The 17,073-nt window shown below is 39.1% G+C and overlaps 1 protein-coding gene across 50 annotated transcripts in view; it reads left to right on the top strand.

The window, feature by feature from the left end:
• LOC128105112 (uncharacterized) overlaps positions 1-17,073 on the top strand; it is a 211,601-nt gene that overhangs the window by 39,161 nt on the left and 155,367 nt on the right. For 49 of the 50 annotated variants that reach the window (XR_008216259.1, XR_008216253.1, XR_008216237.1 and 46 more), the window contains exon 2: positions 11,011-11,136. The exons of the other annotated variant lie outside the window; for it this stretch is intronic. The gene's annotated coding sequence lies outside the window, so the exon portion shown is untranslated. The remainder of the gene's footprint in view (positions 1-11,010; positions 11,137-17,073) is intronic. 50 annotated transcript variants of the gene reach the window in all.

The following is a 17,073-nucleotide window of genomic DNA, read 5'->3' as shown; positions in this document are numbered from 1 at the left end:
CACTTGAGTTTCTCTTGAAGATAATTTTTTTGGAATATTCTTATGAAGTGTATTTGATTTATATGGGTGTAGAAACACTAAACATGTAGAAAAATGATCACATAGGGATTTGAGGGCAAAAATGTAATGGAGGATTATGGTTAAGAGGTTTGTTCTTCCAGAGAGTCAAAATTCAGCTCCTAGCACCCATGCTGGGCAGCTCACAAGTCCCCATAACTACAGCTCCAGGGGGGCTGATGCCTCTTCTGGCCTTTGTAGGCACCCACCCATCTACATGCACCTACACAGATACACATAAACGAAAATCAGAATAAATCTTTAAAAATGTAATGAGTTGTATAATTTTCTTCTTGTCCCCTTTCTGGCCTCAAATCTGGTATGGGTTTTTTTTTTTCTTTTTTTCATTTTCCACAACAGTTCGTAGTGTAAAAGATTTCAACACAAACCCCTGGGCATCCTTGTGAACCTCTTATAAGATTGGCTTGATTTAATCTAGTCATCCAGCCAACTGCTTATCTCCTCAGCTCTCCAATTCAATGACCTCATCACTTCTGGGACTTCAAGCTTTGATTTTTTTTTTTAAATGAAGAATTTCCCAACTATAAGATAAAAGTTGGCAAATGAGACTTAAAATTTTTTTGTGTCCCTGTTGGCTCCTGAAATAGTTTTCTTTCCTGGGTTCACAAGCTTGAGAGTACAGGTTGCTGTGTTCTTCAGAGTATGAAAGAAAGGACAGTGCCTCTTACAGTTGCCTTGGGTCTTGTATGGCTTCTGAAAGCTCTGCTTGGCCGTTGAAGGCATCCTAAAGCATCTGACTGAAGGCACGCATGCCACTTTCATAAGGCTCCTTCCTCAGAACACCACAGTCTACCATCAGCAAGTCTGTGGTATTTCTCACCTTCTCCTCAGGGAACAGTGTCCCTTCAACTGTGTCTTTGGTGTTTACTTTCTCTCCCATGCACTCCCAATCTTCTCAGGTTTGCGCACCATTCCCAACCCTTCCTCAGGAAAGAACACCCAGCTTTGGATTCAGAGTACCTAACTGCAATGTCTTGGTGTGGTGTTTATTCTCTGGTTCCTAGTCCTTGGGATGTTGGCTTTTTCTTGCCCAGTGCCAGTCTCTAAATCAGTCTTGCCATCTATCTTGCCCATCTTGTTATCCAATACACAGCTCTTCCTTGACTTATATTAATGCATTTAGGATGTTTTAAATTTATGATGGTGCAAAAGTGATACAAACTTGCTAGACATCATACTCTGACGAATTTGGAATTTGGATCTTTTGTCAGGCTTTAGTGACATGCAGAACAATGCTCTCTCCTGATGCTGGGCAGGAGTGAGCTGAACTTTTGAGACAGCCATTCGAACATGAGGGTGAACAACAAGTGCTGTATGTTGTACTGTGTTGCTAAGCTATGATGTTCAGGACCTCATGAATGCAGTGCATGCTCGTGCATGCACGTTGGTGTGTGTGTGTGTGTGTGTGTGTGTGTGTGTGTGTGTGTGTGAGAGAGAGAGAGAGACAGAGAGACAGAGAGACAGAGACAGAGACAGAGAGACACACAGAGAGACAGTGATAGATATACAGAGATAAAGATAGAGCTAGAGCTAGAGAGAGAGAGAGAGAGAGAGAGAGAGAGAGAGAGAGAGAGAGAGAGAGAGAGAGAGGACACTTGCTGAGCATGCCAGGGCCCACATGTAGAGGTCAGAGGACAGCTACCAGTGCCCGTTCTCCTTTTCTACCTTGTTTGAGGCAGAGTGTCTTTTTTTTTTTTTTTTTGCCAGCTTGTGCCTGGTTAGTTTACCTGAACCTTCTGAGGAGCCTCTGATCTTTACCTCACTTCTCACCATAGGAGTGCTTGGATTACAGACATGTTACTGTGCCAGGATTTATGTGGGTTCTGGGGATTTAAACGTAGGTCCCCATGCTTGTACAACAAGTATTTTACACACCGAGGCATCTCCCCAACCTTAAATGAATTTTGACTTGAGTTATTTTGAGACTATGATGGCTTTATAACAACATCACTTAATCTCATGTGTTGAGGAACATATTCATAATCCTCATCAAATCCCCCAGTGTCTTGCCTCCTGTCCTTCACATCTTGTCCTGAACGATATTATAGCCACTTAACTCATGATCAAGACACAGAGTTTGTCTTTACTACTAAACGTAGTCCTAACCATCACAGTTTTGAGCAGTCTACTCTCTGGCCCTCACTCTTGATATCTTCATGATAGTCATGTTTAAAGAGTCATTGTTTCATAAAGGGTGTTTGTTTCATGTATTTATCAAATAATTTTTTTTTTTTTGGTTTTTCAAGACAGAATTTCTCTGTGTAGTTTTGGTGCCTGTCCGGGAACTCATTCTGTAGACCAGGCTGCCCTCGAACTCACAGAGATCCGCCTGCCTCTGCCTCCCGAGTGCTGGGATTAAAGGCGTGCGCCGCCGCCACCCGGCTATCAAATAATTTTTATATCTTATATTTTCTCATATATTCAAAGTATTTTGGGTGTTATTTGTTTATGTTTAATAGATACTCTTTCAACGACTCATAAACAGCAAAAGGCAGTGAATGCCTCTTGGGATCTGTTCATCTGTACTTCTCATTCTACCACTGTTTGCATTTGTAACTCACAAGTGGTTCCCACCAGCTTCAGTGGTGCAGTCTGTCCCCCTCAGTTTCTCTCCTTCATCCCCTCCTTGGGCTCTGTGTGCTGGAGCTTGAGGCACCCCTGTAGCCGTTGTTGCATGGGAGGACATATTTGTTTGGTTGATTTATGAGAGTTAGGGCCATTACTGTAATGGTTTGTTGCAGCATACACATGTAAACATCACCTGATAAATACCGCTGCTTTTGTAGCAAATTAGAAAATTACCAATGTGTTGTATCATTAAGCATTTTCTGCATGTTTTTGTTCTCTCAAGGAAAATGAGAGAATGTGCCCGTTTTGCAGTCTCTCCCATTGCTTGTGCATTCAATAATAAAACAAATATTGAAATTCACTAGCTCAGCTATTATTTGGAATAACCAATTATGAGTTCATTGTATTACAGTTACTTTAAAAAAATAGGATCAGTTCAAAATACTTGGCTTGATCTTTCCATTGAGAAAGGAAATTATTTTTCACTCTGGTAGCTGCATTAATTTGTCTTGCTACTAGAATATAATCAAGAAAATTAATTTGTTCAGAATTTTCTCAAACATCTACTCCTGCAAGGGAAGGTACTGAGACAGATGCTTTCAGACTAAATGATGAGACCAAGCTGAGTCAGTCGGTAACCATAGTGCAAGTGTTCTGGATTTTTAAAAACAGTTTATTATTTATTTTTATTTTGGCTCTTCATGACAGGGTTTCCTCTGTACAGTCCAGGAACTCACTGGAACTCACTCGGTAGACCAGGCAGGCTGGCCTCAAACTTAGAGATCCACCTGCCTCTGGCTTCCAAGTGCTGGGATTAAAGGAATGTGCCGCCACCACCCAGATTTTTAAGAACACTTTAAATAATATTCTTTGTGACAGCCCGGCAAGCTGATTTCTCTTTTCCACCTGGGTAATTAATTAGATCACATTTAATATTTTAAGATTCCTTTGCAATTCTAGGTGAACCTATGACTACATTCTGGACAATGACATATACCCAGATACGATGCATCCCATAATACCTCATACAACCCTGTATTCTCTTATGTCACCTGCTGCCTGGCTGTCTATGTCTTAGGCTATCTGAAAACTAGGTATTAAAGATGCTTGAGCTGCCGTTAGCTCATCTCTATGAACCTTGACTGATGTTGACGTAGCCCGTTACCGACCATTGAACAAGAACTAAATGTATGTATGTATGTTAGAATGAGATTTTAAGGTTTATCTGTTGCAAATCCTAAGGAAAACAAATATGCTAATGAATTTGTTGTTTCACTTTGCTAGTCAGATTCAAGGGTGTATTTCATTTTCTGGAAATATGATGCTTATTATGTATGTGAGACTTCAATATGGAAGCTCGGTACAGACTTGGTTGTACAAATGAGACGATCACGAAGCATCAAAATTTAAAATGACTTGTTACTGTTCCCTAAAGAAGTAGGAGGAGGTAAGGGAAAGACAGTGAGGCCACGGGAGCTCCTGGGAGTAGGCGGGAGCTTCGCAGGTGGAGAAAATGATTTCTCCGATGATGTTTCTAGCTCCCAATGTATTGAAAAATCAACAACAGCAGGGCTTGGCGTTGACTTGCATCTGTTTTTTTTGTTACCCTCATTCATTGGGAGGGAAGAGGCCATTAATGAGCTTTAACCCAGTGACTTGAAGAATGCTTAATTAAAAAAAAATACTTTTTGACCTTGCTTTAGCCAATTCTATTTCCCACCCCAGTATCTGGACTTCTGTATGAATTTTCACGTTATTAAGATGTGGAAACATTTGTCTTGTGGCTTATGACTCTAATTAGGTCTTTGAGTGCTGTATATAAGTCGATTTGAAAAAGCTGGACGCCTTTAAAGAGAAGTTGGAAGTTTATTGCTATGTGCAATTATTCACTGAAAAGCTGAGGAGGCTTGGTGGGGCTCCCCGGGAGGGAAATGTAATCTCATGTCATTAAATATATGACATTTAATGATGAATGCTTCAAGCATCAAGGAAAACTGGCATCCTTTAAAGTCAGTCAATAACTCGAAATCATGCTACATTATAATTTTATTCATACTTGAGTGGCTCTGTGATGAAGCATTTGGCTTCTTTTTGTGAATTTCTAACTGTTTTCTTTTTGTCACTGACAGGAGAGACATATGTTTTCTTTGTGGCATATTTTTACAGAAGTACATATGCAAGATTTTTTTTAATAGAATATAACTGGGAGGGAAGTTTTTAGATTTCTTGCATGTCAAAAAATGTCTTGATTTTATTCTTTCACTTGATTGACAATTAACTGGTTATGGAAACTAGGCTTCAAATGATTTTTTTCCCCTAAGATCTCCATGGATTTGTCACATTGTCTTAAGAACTTTAAATTCATATTTATAAGAAAACCTGACCCAAAACTCCAGTACCCACATTTTGGACCTTCTATTTGTGTTTGTATTCTGAGACTATAGCAGGGCATTTCTAAGTACGGGACTTTATTCTTTATGCTTGACACTTAGCTAGCATGAGAAACATTTGTGACTGTGTGTGTCTCAGTGCATGGACACTATCTCACCTTATTTTGACTGCTTTCTTTCATTTATTGATTGCTTTTTGGATTTTCTGACTTGGATGGTGACTTTCATGGTCCCCACATGTCTGGGAGAAGTGGCCTTTTCTTTCTGTTGTTTTGAGACTATTGTGGAGGTCCCGAGCTACCTCTGACATCTCTGTTTTTGTGGCTCTTCTAGACAAAACCACATGTTGTTAATGACTGGACAAAAACACTGCTCCCGGCTATCTTCTAGGGGGAGGTGGAGGTGAGTGCCTTGGTTTAGCTGTTTTGTAGGCTTTTCTCTGTTACCTGTCCTGGTTGCAAATCAACAGGGCCCTCTTGTTCTTCATAACTGCATTTCAAATTCAGAGTTTTAAAAAATGATTCTTATTTCTCTTCAGCCATCTTTAATGCTTATTCTGTGTTGTATGATACTTTGTGTTCTGACAAATAAAGCTTGCCTGGAGATCAGAGGACAGAGCTAGCCACTAGTTAACCATAGAGGCCAGGCAGTGGTGGCACACACCTTTAATCCCAGCACTTGGGAGGAGGAAGCAGGAAAATCAGGAGTTCAAGTTCATCCTGGGCTCCAGGAGATTGAACCAGTCTGAAAGAGAAACAGAACCTGGTGGTAGTGGTGGTGCATACCTTTAGTCTCCAGCACTAGGGAGGTAGAAACAGGAATATAAGGTAGATGGAGACAGGATCTCGGCCGGCCTGCCCATTTGGTCTGAGAATTCGTAGAGGTGAGAAGTTTGTAGTGGCTGCTGCTCTGCTTCTCTGATCTCCAGGCAAGCTTTATTTGTCAGGATACAAACAAAATATCATGCAACAATTCTGGGCTTTGTGTATCTTTATTCTGTTTTCCTGTAAATATAATCTCACATGCTGAGCTCCTATATTCATTTCCTATTGCTGTGTAACAAAACATCAAGACCTCAGGACTTGAGAACAACACTTACTATTACAATGTTTCTACACCAGAAGTCTGACCTCTTGGGCTGCAAAGGACTTGCCTAGGAAATGCATCCTTCCTCCGTCACACAAACACATCTGAGCTCTAATTGTTGCTAAAATTGAAGATGAAATTAGGGAGTTGTCTAGGTGCTGCTTTCACTGGAAGCTTGATTTGGGAAGAATCCACTTCAAGCTTATTTATATTCCTAGAAAGTCATTGATGGATGAGTATCACTTTCTCACTGGCAACTGTTTCTTGTCTTTTGTATGCTGCTGGGGCTTCCTAGCCTGCTTGTAGGTATTTGAATAGGTATCTGTTGATTGCATAAACATATTGACTTCTTGTAGCCCCAAATAGAAGTTATTGTAATAAAGTTCTGGTCTTTCTGGCTTATTTGCTTATTTGTAGCTAGAGTTTTCCTGCCTGGCCCACAGGACAAATCTCTCTCACCTGCCAGTCCCACAGCCACTCAGACCCAACCAAGTAAACACAGAGACTTATATTGGTTACAAACTGTATGGCCGTGGCAGACTTCTTGCTAACTGTTCTTACTGCTTAAATTAATCCATTTCTATAAATCTATACCTTGCCAAGTGGCTCGTGGCTTACCGGAGTCTTCACATGCTGTTTGTCATCGTGGCAGCTGGCAGTGTCTCTCTGACTCAGTCTTCCACTTCCCAGTTTTATTCTCCTCCTTGTCCCGCCTATACTTCCTGCCTGGCCACTGGCCAGTCAGTGATTTATTTATTGACCAATCAGAGTAATTTGACATACAGACCATCCCACAGCACATATCTTTCCTTCACTTAACTGGATATGCAAAAATGCAAGGAAATATTGAGTCATCAATTTTGTTTTTGAAGTGTTCTGGTCCTTTTTTTTTTTTTTTTTTTTAAAGTCTCTGATTCTCCCATTAACCTGTTCGTTGTTTCTGGCTTGTATGGACCATGCTGCTCTGCTCCCTACCTTCTGCTGCTGGGTCCAGCTTCCAGAACTCAATTCTCTCCAGGATCTCCATTTAGTCCATATATCCAGGTTCTTCATATTTTGCTGGAACTTGTCCCAGTGTCCAGTTCTGCACCATAGCTTCTATAGTCAACCCTTACCTTGTCATTTGTGTTTTATTAGATCCTAAGCTCATTGATTAGAAAATATGTGTAGGGCTCCAGTTCTTCCATAACTAAATACAGGAAACAGTACATGTTATCTCTAGTTGGGAACCATCTGTAGACTTGGTACTATGGTGAATGACTTTGTATGTCACCTTTAGTTTTAACAACAATCTCTTAAATGAGGGGTCATGCTGTGGGATAATGCTCTTATACACTGTAAAGATTTGTCACTCAAACTGGTTTAATAAGATGCTGATTTGCCAGTAGCCAGGCAAGAAGTATAGTCAGGGTGACCAGACTAGGAGAATTCTGGGAAGAGGAAGGGCAGAGTCAGGAGTCACCAGCCAGAAGCAGAGGAAGCAAGATGAGAATGCCACACTGAGAAAAGGTACCAAGCCACGTGGCTAAGCATAGATAAGAATTATGGGTTAATTTAAGTGTAAGAGCTAGTTAGTAATAAGCTTGAGCTACCGGTTGAGCATTTATAAGCAGTATTAAGCCTCTGAGTCAATTATTTGGGAAGTGGCTGCTCAGTATTTGGGAACAAGCAGTCGGGAGAGAAACTTTGGCCTACAAGGTCATCATTTGCCAACCACAGTTGAGGAAACTGGGGCCAGGGAGCTTATTGTAGGGTTTGATGTTATTTATTGAAGTGAAGCAGGTAAAGAGTATTGATGCTTCAAATTCAGGTTTAACTGGCTCCAAACCAATGCCTTTACTCATCGTCCAGTTGCTCTTGCACTTCTCCCAGAAACTTGAAATCAGTGACTTAATGGTCCCATAAGAGGCAGGTCCCTATAGTCTTATGCTACCCAATGGTCAGATACTCAGTGTATCCAAACACTTCTGACAGGAGTACCCCCCCCCCCCCCCCCCCCCCCCGCTTGGTTGACACTTCCAACTCTGTCTAGCCCACAGAATGACCTTATCAGTGTCATCATGACAAAATGAGCTAAAAGGGACTCATAGGATGGGCTTGGCAGGCAAAAGAACACGTGCTGTGTAAGCCTGATGACCAAAATTCAGTCCCTGGGATCTTTGGTGGAAGGAAAGCAATTCCTGATAGTTGTCCTCTGGCCTCCATATAGGTGCCATGGCATGTGAACCTGTCCATCTACCATGCACGGGATGTGCACATGCATGAACACACACACAAATTAAAAGTAATGAAAATAATAAAAAGTAAAAGTTCCTTTTAGAGGAGGCCACAAGCAGCTTGCCTTGCTTCCCCTTATATGTATCTTTCCCATGTCAATGTCACTGTTTTCCAATAGTTACATTTGAGTGTGTCACACATTCATATTCACCCACACGAATGCCACTCTAATTATTTTCAGTGTTAATCGCATGTAGTCAACTGAAATGGGGACATTCAAAACTGAACTGGTTGTTGGATTGAAGCAAACAGCAGAGTAGTTTAGGAATAGAGATTAGTATAATTTTTTTTTATATGAGAACAGAGTTGAAAATTATAAAATTCACCCTAGGAAATAATTCTTTGGGATATAAAGACACCCAGAGACTAATCTATAAATAGTATCATTTCCTTTTCATACCTCCGTGTAGCAGACTCACACATCGGTGAAAACAGCTATGGGTCTGGTTTGCTTGGTGGGAGGTGCAGAGCAAGAGCGACGTGGTGGAGGCAGTGGTCTGCAGCTTGTTGATTTAAGCAGTTTCCATCTGTTCGTGTTCTTCTCAACCAGTAGCTCTAAACAGTAACATTGCTCTTTCCTGAGATGTAGGATAGATGAATAAATTCTATACGATCAGGCCACTGGATTTTCCATAACCCCTAAATTATTTCATTCATGAAAAATTCCTTGATTTTTTTTTCAGCTTTCAGTTCTTTTTCTTAAAAAAAAAAAAAAAGAAGTTGTATAAAGGGTAGTGAGAGACTTTATGTGCAAAATATTTAAATGGAATTTTATGATTTCTTTTGCAGTATGGTTTTATACTTGAGCTAATTATTTGATGGAAGAAATTACTGGAATAAATTGAATGACAAGTTGAAGAGAACCGCAGGGCTCCACAGTTTAGTGATGAGATTGTTGTAGTAAAATAGTCAATGGACCTATTGGTAGTTTTACACAAAAAATGACCAAGGGGCTGGGAAGATGGCTAAATGCGTAAAAATGTCTGCTGTGCAAACACGAGGAGCTGACTTTGGATCTCTAGCACCCACATGAAAGACTGGCGTGGTCATAAATGCCTGTAACCCCAGTGTGCCAGAGCGTGGGAAGGGCGAAGGCACAGAGGAATGGGGGAAGGGAAGTTGAGGATGGGGAAAGTGAGAGAGGCATGGGAAGGTGTGTTGTAAAGGGAGGTCGTCCCCAGAGGCTTGCTAGCCAGGCAGTCTAGCCTAAAAACAGTTAGCTCTGGCTTCACTGGGAGACTCTCTGTCAAGGGAATGAGGTGAACGAGACACTAGCTTCCACATGCATGCATGGATTGGTACAGATACCCACAGCACACATGCACACACATGAGTACATCACACACAAAAATAATTTAAAAAACAATCAAGTTACTTGGGATACTGCAGCAAGAAGACTGCAAATGTAAGTCATCATGGGAAACTAGAGAGAACTTATATCAAATAAAAATAACTTTTTAAAAATGGCTGGGGATGCAGATCATTGGTAGAGCACTTCATTCGCACATACAAAGTCCAAAGTCAAGTAAAGTGTCTACATTGGAAATGGTTATTGAACTGCTATGTGAACACAATCAGTCCTTTTGAAACCAGTGGTGCTTTCATCTTAATGTATCTTCTCCCAGTATGGAATGCGATGCAAAAGGTTTTATCTTTTTACCCTCAAAAGCATAGTCTTCTCTTTCTCGTTCGTTTATTAAGCACCACTGCATTAAGGGAGAGTCCTTATGAAATAACTGTGGGACTTTTTGTTTACATGTTTGCAGTGATGAGGATCAAACCCCTGGCCTTGAAAATTCTTCACCAGTACCTCTTTTCAGGACATAAGAAGAATTTATTTTGCAATGGAGTTTAAAAAAAAAAACTATCTGAGAAAGCATTAGCAATTAGCTGAAAATGTAAGATGCAAATGAATCTGTTACTGAAAACCAAAATAAAGGCTGATTTATGAGTCTATGGTTCAAGCTTCGCTGACAACCAAAATTAGGTTTTTGAGGAGACAATAGCCAAAAGCTTCAATTTGGGGTTATTAAAATTGAATTATATATTGTGGTGATATATTGTGTACCCTAATAAACTTTGCCTGAAGATCAGAGGACAGAACAAGCCGCTATATTAAACACAGAGGCCAGGCAGTGGTGGCACACACCTTTAATCCTAGCACTCGGGAGGCAGAGATCTGTCTGGATCTCTGTGAGTTCAAAGCCACCCTGGACTACATGAGATTGATTTGGTCTAGGAGAGAAAACAGAGCCAGGCAGTGGTGGCACACGCCTTTAATCGCAGCACTAGGAGGCACACATGCCTTTAATCCCAGGAAGTGACAGCTGGGAGGAGAAAGGTATATAAGGGGTGAGAAACAGGAACGAAAGACTTTTTGGCAGAATTGTCCCTTTCAGCTAAAGACTTTTTCGGCTGAAGTCCTCTCAGCTGTAGCTCTTTCAGGCTGAGGAGTTGGTGAGGTAAGAGGTGGTGGCTGTGGCTTGCTCTGCTTCATTGATCTTTCAGCTTTTACTCCAATATCTGGCCCTGGGTTTTTTTTTTATTAAAGACCTTAGAATTTGAACAACTATATGAAGTGGTTCACCATGGCACCCCACTTTATTCCCAGGTCATCCAGACAGGAATCTAAATTGCAGAAGAAACACAATGCTGCGCGTTCTCAGAGACTGGCTGATCACTGAAATGGAATTGTAGGTGTCAATGCGTAGTAACAGTTCCTGGAATGTGGAAACTGGTAAGACTTGAATTTGCACTGTATCAATTCATCTTATTCATAATCACTGAAAATAGTCCTTCGAAATGCCATTTTGGCAAATATTCAGGCTGGCATCAATACTGTCCACACAGGAAACCAAGAATTCTTTGTTTACAGTGTGACTTGGTTCTTCCTAGTAGAGGTGTTTTGTTTTGATTTTTTTCAAGCTCTGTCCTGTACTTGGCTGTTCAGTTTTCCTCTATTTTAATATCAGTCAGTAGATCAAACTGTCATATGCCCTTTAAAAATATTTGAAAGAAAAACATCTGTTTCTCCCTAGGTTTCTGGGCATCCAGATTTACAGTGGGTGCCCATCTAGTTTCTTTGGGTAGTATACATGAATGCATAGGACACAAGGAAGGTTCTATGTGAGGAGACCATGTATCACCTATGACCTGGGAGAACAGTATGCAAATTGTAACCACCTAGCAGACACAGAGGGATGAGATTTTTGTAGTGTACCTTATATTTATTTCAACTAAGATTTTAATTGGATGTCTACTGAACAACTCAAAATATTCAAATTTCTGCTGAAATTCAGTCAGATATAAAATGTATGGCTTGTTGCTAAATTTAGGCTTATCTACTTTGGAGGTCAGGTCCCATCATTCTCTGTGTAAATCTTGCAGTTTTAACATGGATGATTGAACGATTCCTGCGAGGGAGTGTCAGCTTTTATGTGTGGCTGATACCATCTTTCTACAACATAAGACACCTCGAGCATGGGTTTTGTGACAACCATATATGGGTTTGTGGAGAGGGCCCTTTACCTATGTGTCAGGTTTCCTATTCTTTTTATTTAAACAAGGAAGGATATTTTCTAGTAGCAAATATTTCAATTTCTGTAACCACTTAATATCTACCTCTGCTTGGTTATGGGTGACACACCGAGTGTGACTACAGGAAACATACCTTATTCTTCTTGTAAGACTGAGTTGAGTTGAAGTCAGTCACAGCTTCTGGGGAGGTTGTCAGCCTGGATGTGGATGTGAGGGAAGTAAGTAAGGTTGGTCTTCTCAGCTGCTTAGCTCTTTATTAATACTTTCTGGGTGTAAATGGCCAAAAGAAGCCAAACGTCACACGTGATGTTCCTCAACCTCACGATGCAAAATGTGATAGAACTAAATTAAACTCATTACAATTTTTTTCTTTCTTTTTAAAATATTATGTGTGTGTATGTATGTATGTGTGTAAGCTATGTGTGTGTATAGCGTGTGCATGTGTGCCATTGAACATGTGCCACAGTATGCCTGTAGAGGTCAGAGGACAATACCCAAGAGTCAACTCTCTCCTTCCACCATGGGTTCGATGGATGAACTCAGGTCATTGGGACCATTTACTCATGGAGCCATTATTTCACTGGCCCTGGAAATTCTGATTGATGTATATGTGTGCAACCTATATAGTGCTCTTATGAAGAAAAGAGGGTTAAGTAGTTTTTAGAAGTGAAAAACAAAATAAAGGCTGACTTCTGAATCTATGTTGCTGGCTCAGGCTCTGTTGACAACCAAAATTAGTTTTTTGAGGAGACAATAGACAAAAGACTCAATTTGGGGTTATTAAAAATTGAATTATATATGAAGTGGTTCACTGTGGCACCCAACCTTATTCCCAGGTCATCCAGATATGGATCTAAAACTGCAAAAGAAACACAGTGATACAAGCTCTTGGATAGTCTGAGTTGGAATCTGACCAATCAGTGAAATGGTGTTGCAGGCACTGTGAGTAGTAACTAGGATATCAAAATTTGTGGAAAAAAAAATCTTGCAAGCACTTCTTTCTTTCTTTCTTTCTTTCTTTCTTTCTTTCTTTCTTTCTTTCTTTCTTTCTTTCTTTCTTTCTTTCTTTCTTCTTTCTTCTCTTTCTTTCTTTCTTCCTTCTCTTTCTTTCTTTTTCTTTCTTTCTTTCTTTCTTTCTTTCTTTCTTTCTTTCTTTCTTTCTTTCTTCCTTCTCTTTCTTTCTTTCTTCCTTCTCTTTCTTTCTTTCTTTTTCTTTCTTTCTTTCTTTCTTTCTTTCTTTCTTTCTTTCTTTCTTTCTTTCTTTCTTTCTTTCTTTCTTTCTTTCTTTCTTTCTTTTTACTGGCTAGAAGCCAAAGCTAAGAAAGAATTCTAGGAAGTAAAATGTCTTATAAAGAACTGTATAAAACCAGCTGGCCAGAAAGCAGGGCCCTGCAGTGAGTCTCCAAAGACCTCAATAATGCTATTATAGATGTAATTTCAGAACTTAAGGCAAACACGCTGTTTATGAAGCATTCTGTTATGAGTGCTTTGCCATTCATTCATTCATTCGTTTACTTATTTCTTCTGTATTAAATGTCAAACATATTTTGGGACTGATATTAGGTCTTCTTGTTAAATAGTCCTTATAATCAAGCTATATGAGTTATATTTTTGAAGTGACAGTTACACAAAATATTCTCACAGGAAACAGATAGTAGAAAAGCAGTTGTTGAGAGATTGGAAAGAGTGTGGGGGAAAGGGTGGAGAGAGCTCTTAGTGGGTAGAGGGGTAGAGCTGGATGGAAGGAGTAACCTATTTGTTCTATATAGCACAGGACTATGGTTAACAGCAATTCAGTAACTATTTCAGTATAGACACAAATCAATGCTTAATGTTTTATGTGAAAAATATGCAGATCACCTTGATCTAATAATTATGTATTGTATACATGTACTGAAATATCATAGAAATATGAGGAGCTATTGTATGCCAATTAAAAATAAAAATTCTAAACATCATAGAAAATAAAATTCACACATATATATATAAAGTCTACATTGACAAGTGCTTATATTTGTGTATCTGTCACTACAATCATGATATTGTCACAGTTTGGTCACCCCAGGAGCTCCCCAGTTGTATTTTGGAGTTTCCCCACACCCTTCATCCATCCTGTGCCCATACACAGTCAAAATTCTTTTTCCTTAGAATTTTACATAAATTTAGACATATATAAATAATTAACAGTCTCTGGTCTGGGTCTTTGCACTTAGCACAATGTTTCTGAGGTTCACTAACTTTATTGCAAGTACCACAGGGTTGTTTTACTTTCCTGTTTATTGAGGGACAGAACTGTTTACGTGACTTTACCAAAATTGTTGATGGTAATGGGTATTAGGACTGTTTCTAGTTTCTATTATCACAAATAAGCTGCTATTAACATTGACACATGAGTCTGTGTGAACACAAGTTTTCATTTATCTTGGGTGTTAGCTAGGGATTATAATGTATGCTATTTAACTTCATGGATAACTGCCAAGTGAAGCATTTATCTAAGTTATTCCAATATCAATAAAAACTCGGGAGTCAGATATTGGGGTAAAAAAAACCTGATAGATTCAAAGAGCGGCGGAGGAGTGATCAGCTGACCCTAACTCTTCACACTTCCCAGATTGAAAGGTCTGTGAGTCTCTTTAAGCCCCTCCGCATATCTTCCTATGCCCCCCTATTTGGGTCCTCCAAAATTGTTATGGCTAATTCCAGTCAGTCAATCACTGACTCTGCCCCCTGATTCAAGGTAAACTTTATTAGCAATCTTGAAGTGTCAGTGTGAACAAATATCCTGCAACAGTCAAATTGTTTTCTAAAGTACTAGTACTAACTACTTTACATTCTCATCAACATTATATGAAAATTCAAGTGGACACTTAATATTGCCAACACATTAAAACTATGACATTTAGTAGGTATTTATTTGCATGCCATTGTTTTAACTTCCTTTCTAGCGTCTAGTGATTTTGATAATTTTTATGTAGTAATCTTCGATTGAACCTCTGATTTATAAAATTTTCCTTTAAAATTATTTGAGCACAAATGAGGAAGTCCTCAATAAAAAACTAGCAAACAAAATGCAAGAGCACATTAATAAGATTAGTTAACCATGATCAAGTGAAATTCATCCCATGAATGCAAGGATGGTTCAAGACATATTAACCAATAACATGAAAACCCTACCAAAGGACCAAACCATATGATCACCTAAATAAATGCATAAAATAAATAATAAATTTTATTAAGATTCAACATCCTTTTATTCTAAAACTCTAAGCACTAAATATTGGGTAAAGTATTTCAACATAATCAAATAATAATTGAGAAGTCAATAACCAATATCCTGTTGTATGGGGGGGATTGGTGATAGCTGTCTCTAAGAGTTAGAACAAGGGGGGCGTGCAGTATTGTCTTCTCAAGGTCTTGTGATTTTCATGCACATACTTTGTTAAATCAATCTCCAAGTACTCCATATTTTAAAGCTATTGTAAATGGCAGTTTTTTCTCAATTTTCATAATCACTGCTGACATGCAAAAAATAGATTTTTTTCATATTAATTTTGTATCCTAGAATATACTAAGTCTACTTATTTATTCTATTTGCTACAATTTTCTATATGGGTAGTCAGTTGTAGTCATATTTGTGTAAAGTAGTTTTAATTTTAAATGCTCTGTCACTTTTTTCTTGTTTTATTATTATCTTGGACATTTAGAAGATAAGTATAATTCTAAGTACAACAATATAAACTGAAAATGGTTACACATCTCTTGTCCCTAAAGAAGGGGACATAACTTGAGTCTTTCGTAGTAAGCAGGGCAGTGTTTTTTTTCTTTTCTTTTTTCTTTTTGATGCTTTCTATCAGTAATAAACATTCCTTTCTGTCTGCAGGATGCTCATAGTTTCTCTTGTAAACAGGGAGAGGATTTTGTCTAGCATTTTTTTTTTTTGCACCTCCTGAGATGGTTGTGCCATTTCCTCTTTGGACTGGTCAGTACAATGAACTAAAGAATTGTTTCTTTCTCTGTAGTACTGCATCACCAGACTTCCATCTAGACCACACACTTCTGAAGAAAAATGATCTGTCCTTTGTTTTCCTTCACTGTAGACAGCAGGTCTTCTCTCCTGTTCTTCTATGATTGTGTCTTTATCTCTAGTTTTCAGTAAACTGGTATGTCTTGATGTGATTTCCTTAATGCTTTTGTTGTGTTTCTTGAATCTGTGAGGTTCTGATTCTCAATAAAATTTGGGGTAGATACCACTTTTTTTATGAAGCTTGCATTTTGTTTATTTAATCCTCATAGATTTTTGTCCAGTGTTGGATACTCAGTCTTTCTCAGTCTTGCTATGTTTGTGTGCCAGGGACCTCTGTTGGGCCAGCAGTGTCCTACCTTTCTGTAAGGTACACCCTCTGAGATGTGGCTTCTTCTGTCCCTTGATCTCAGTAGTTACTTCCCCACGTCCTTTGGTGTTCATATCAAGGTAGTAAATGGAATCTTTTGCCTACTATTTGCAACTTCCCAAATATGCTCATCAAAGCCTCAACTCATGGGCCTCTACCCCAGAAGGCTTTCCTATGAATGGATGATCTTCTCTGAAGCTTTGCTAGAGCCGTCATATTGAATGTCTGTCAAACATTGATGGCTACATGGGGGGCTGTATTTATTCCCATGTTTTTTTCCTCTCTCACTAGACTGTAAGCTTTATGGGAACAGAGACTTCACTTTTTCGACTTTCTGTTATTCAGTACCTAACATAATTTCTAGCACACGGTAAACACCCCAAAAGTGTTTTCTGGGGCTTCAGTCACTTAATGGATCCTGCATCTGAAACCCAGTGTGCATCATTAGCATCCCTAAATTTCTGTAGCCCAGATCCATGGGTTTCCCTCAAGTTTATTTCCCTTCAAGCTTGTCTTACTATGTCTTGCTGTAAGTGATGATTTTGAAAGCTTATGTATTCCTTTGCTTTTTCTTTTCTCCATGCTGAAAGTTTTACTCTTCTGCTTCAAAGACTGATTCAGAATCCATCTTCCTTAAGAAGCTCTCTATGAAGGTCATATTGCTTTTTTTCTGCTTTTCTTCCCATGGAATCTGTCTTATGGATAGTCTACATAATGTTTTGCTTACTTATTTTACATTCACACAT

This window comes from Peromyscus californicus, unplaced genomic scaffold (assembly GCF_007827085.1).
Source record: "Peromyscus californicus insignis strain IS unplaced genomic scaffold, ASM782708v3 Scaffold_9__1_contigs__length_137607984, whole genome shotgun sequence".
Classification (NCBI taxonomy): domain Eukaryota; kingdom Metazoa; phylum Chordata; class Mammalia; order Rodentia; family Cricetidae; genus Peromyscus; species Peromyscus californicus.
This window is presented reverse-complemented; position numbering and strand designations above follow the sequence as displayed.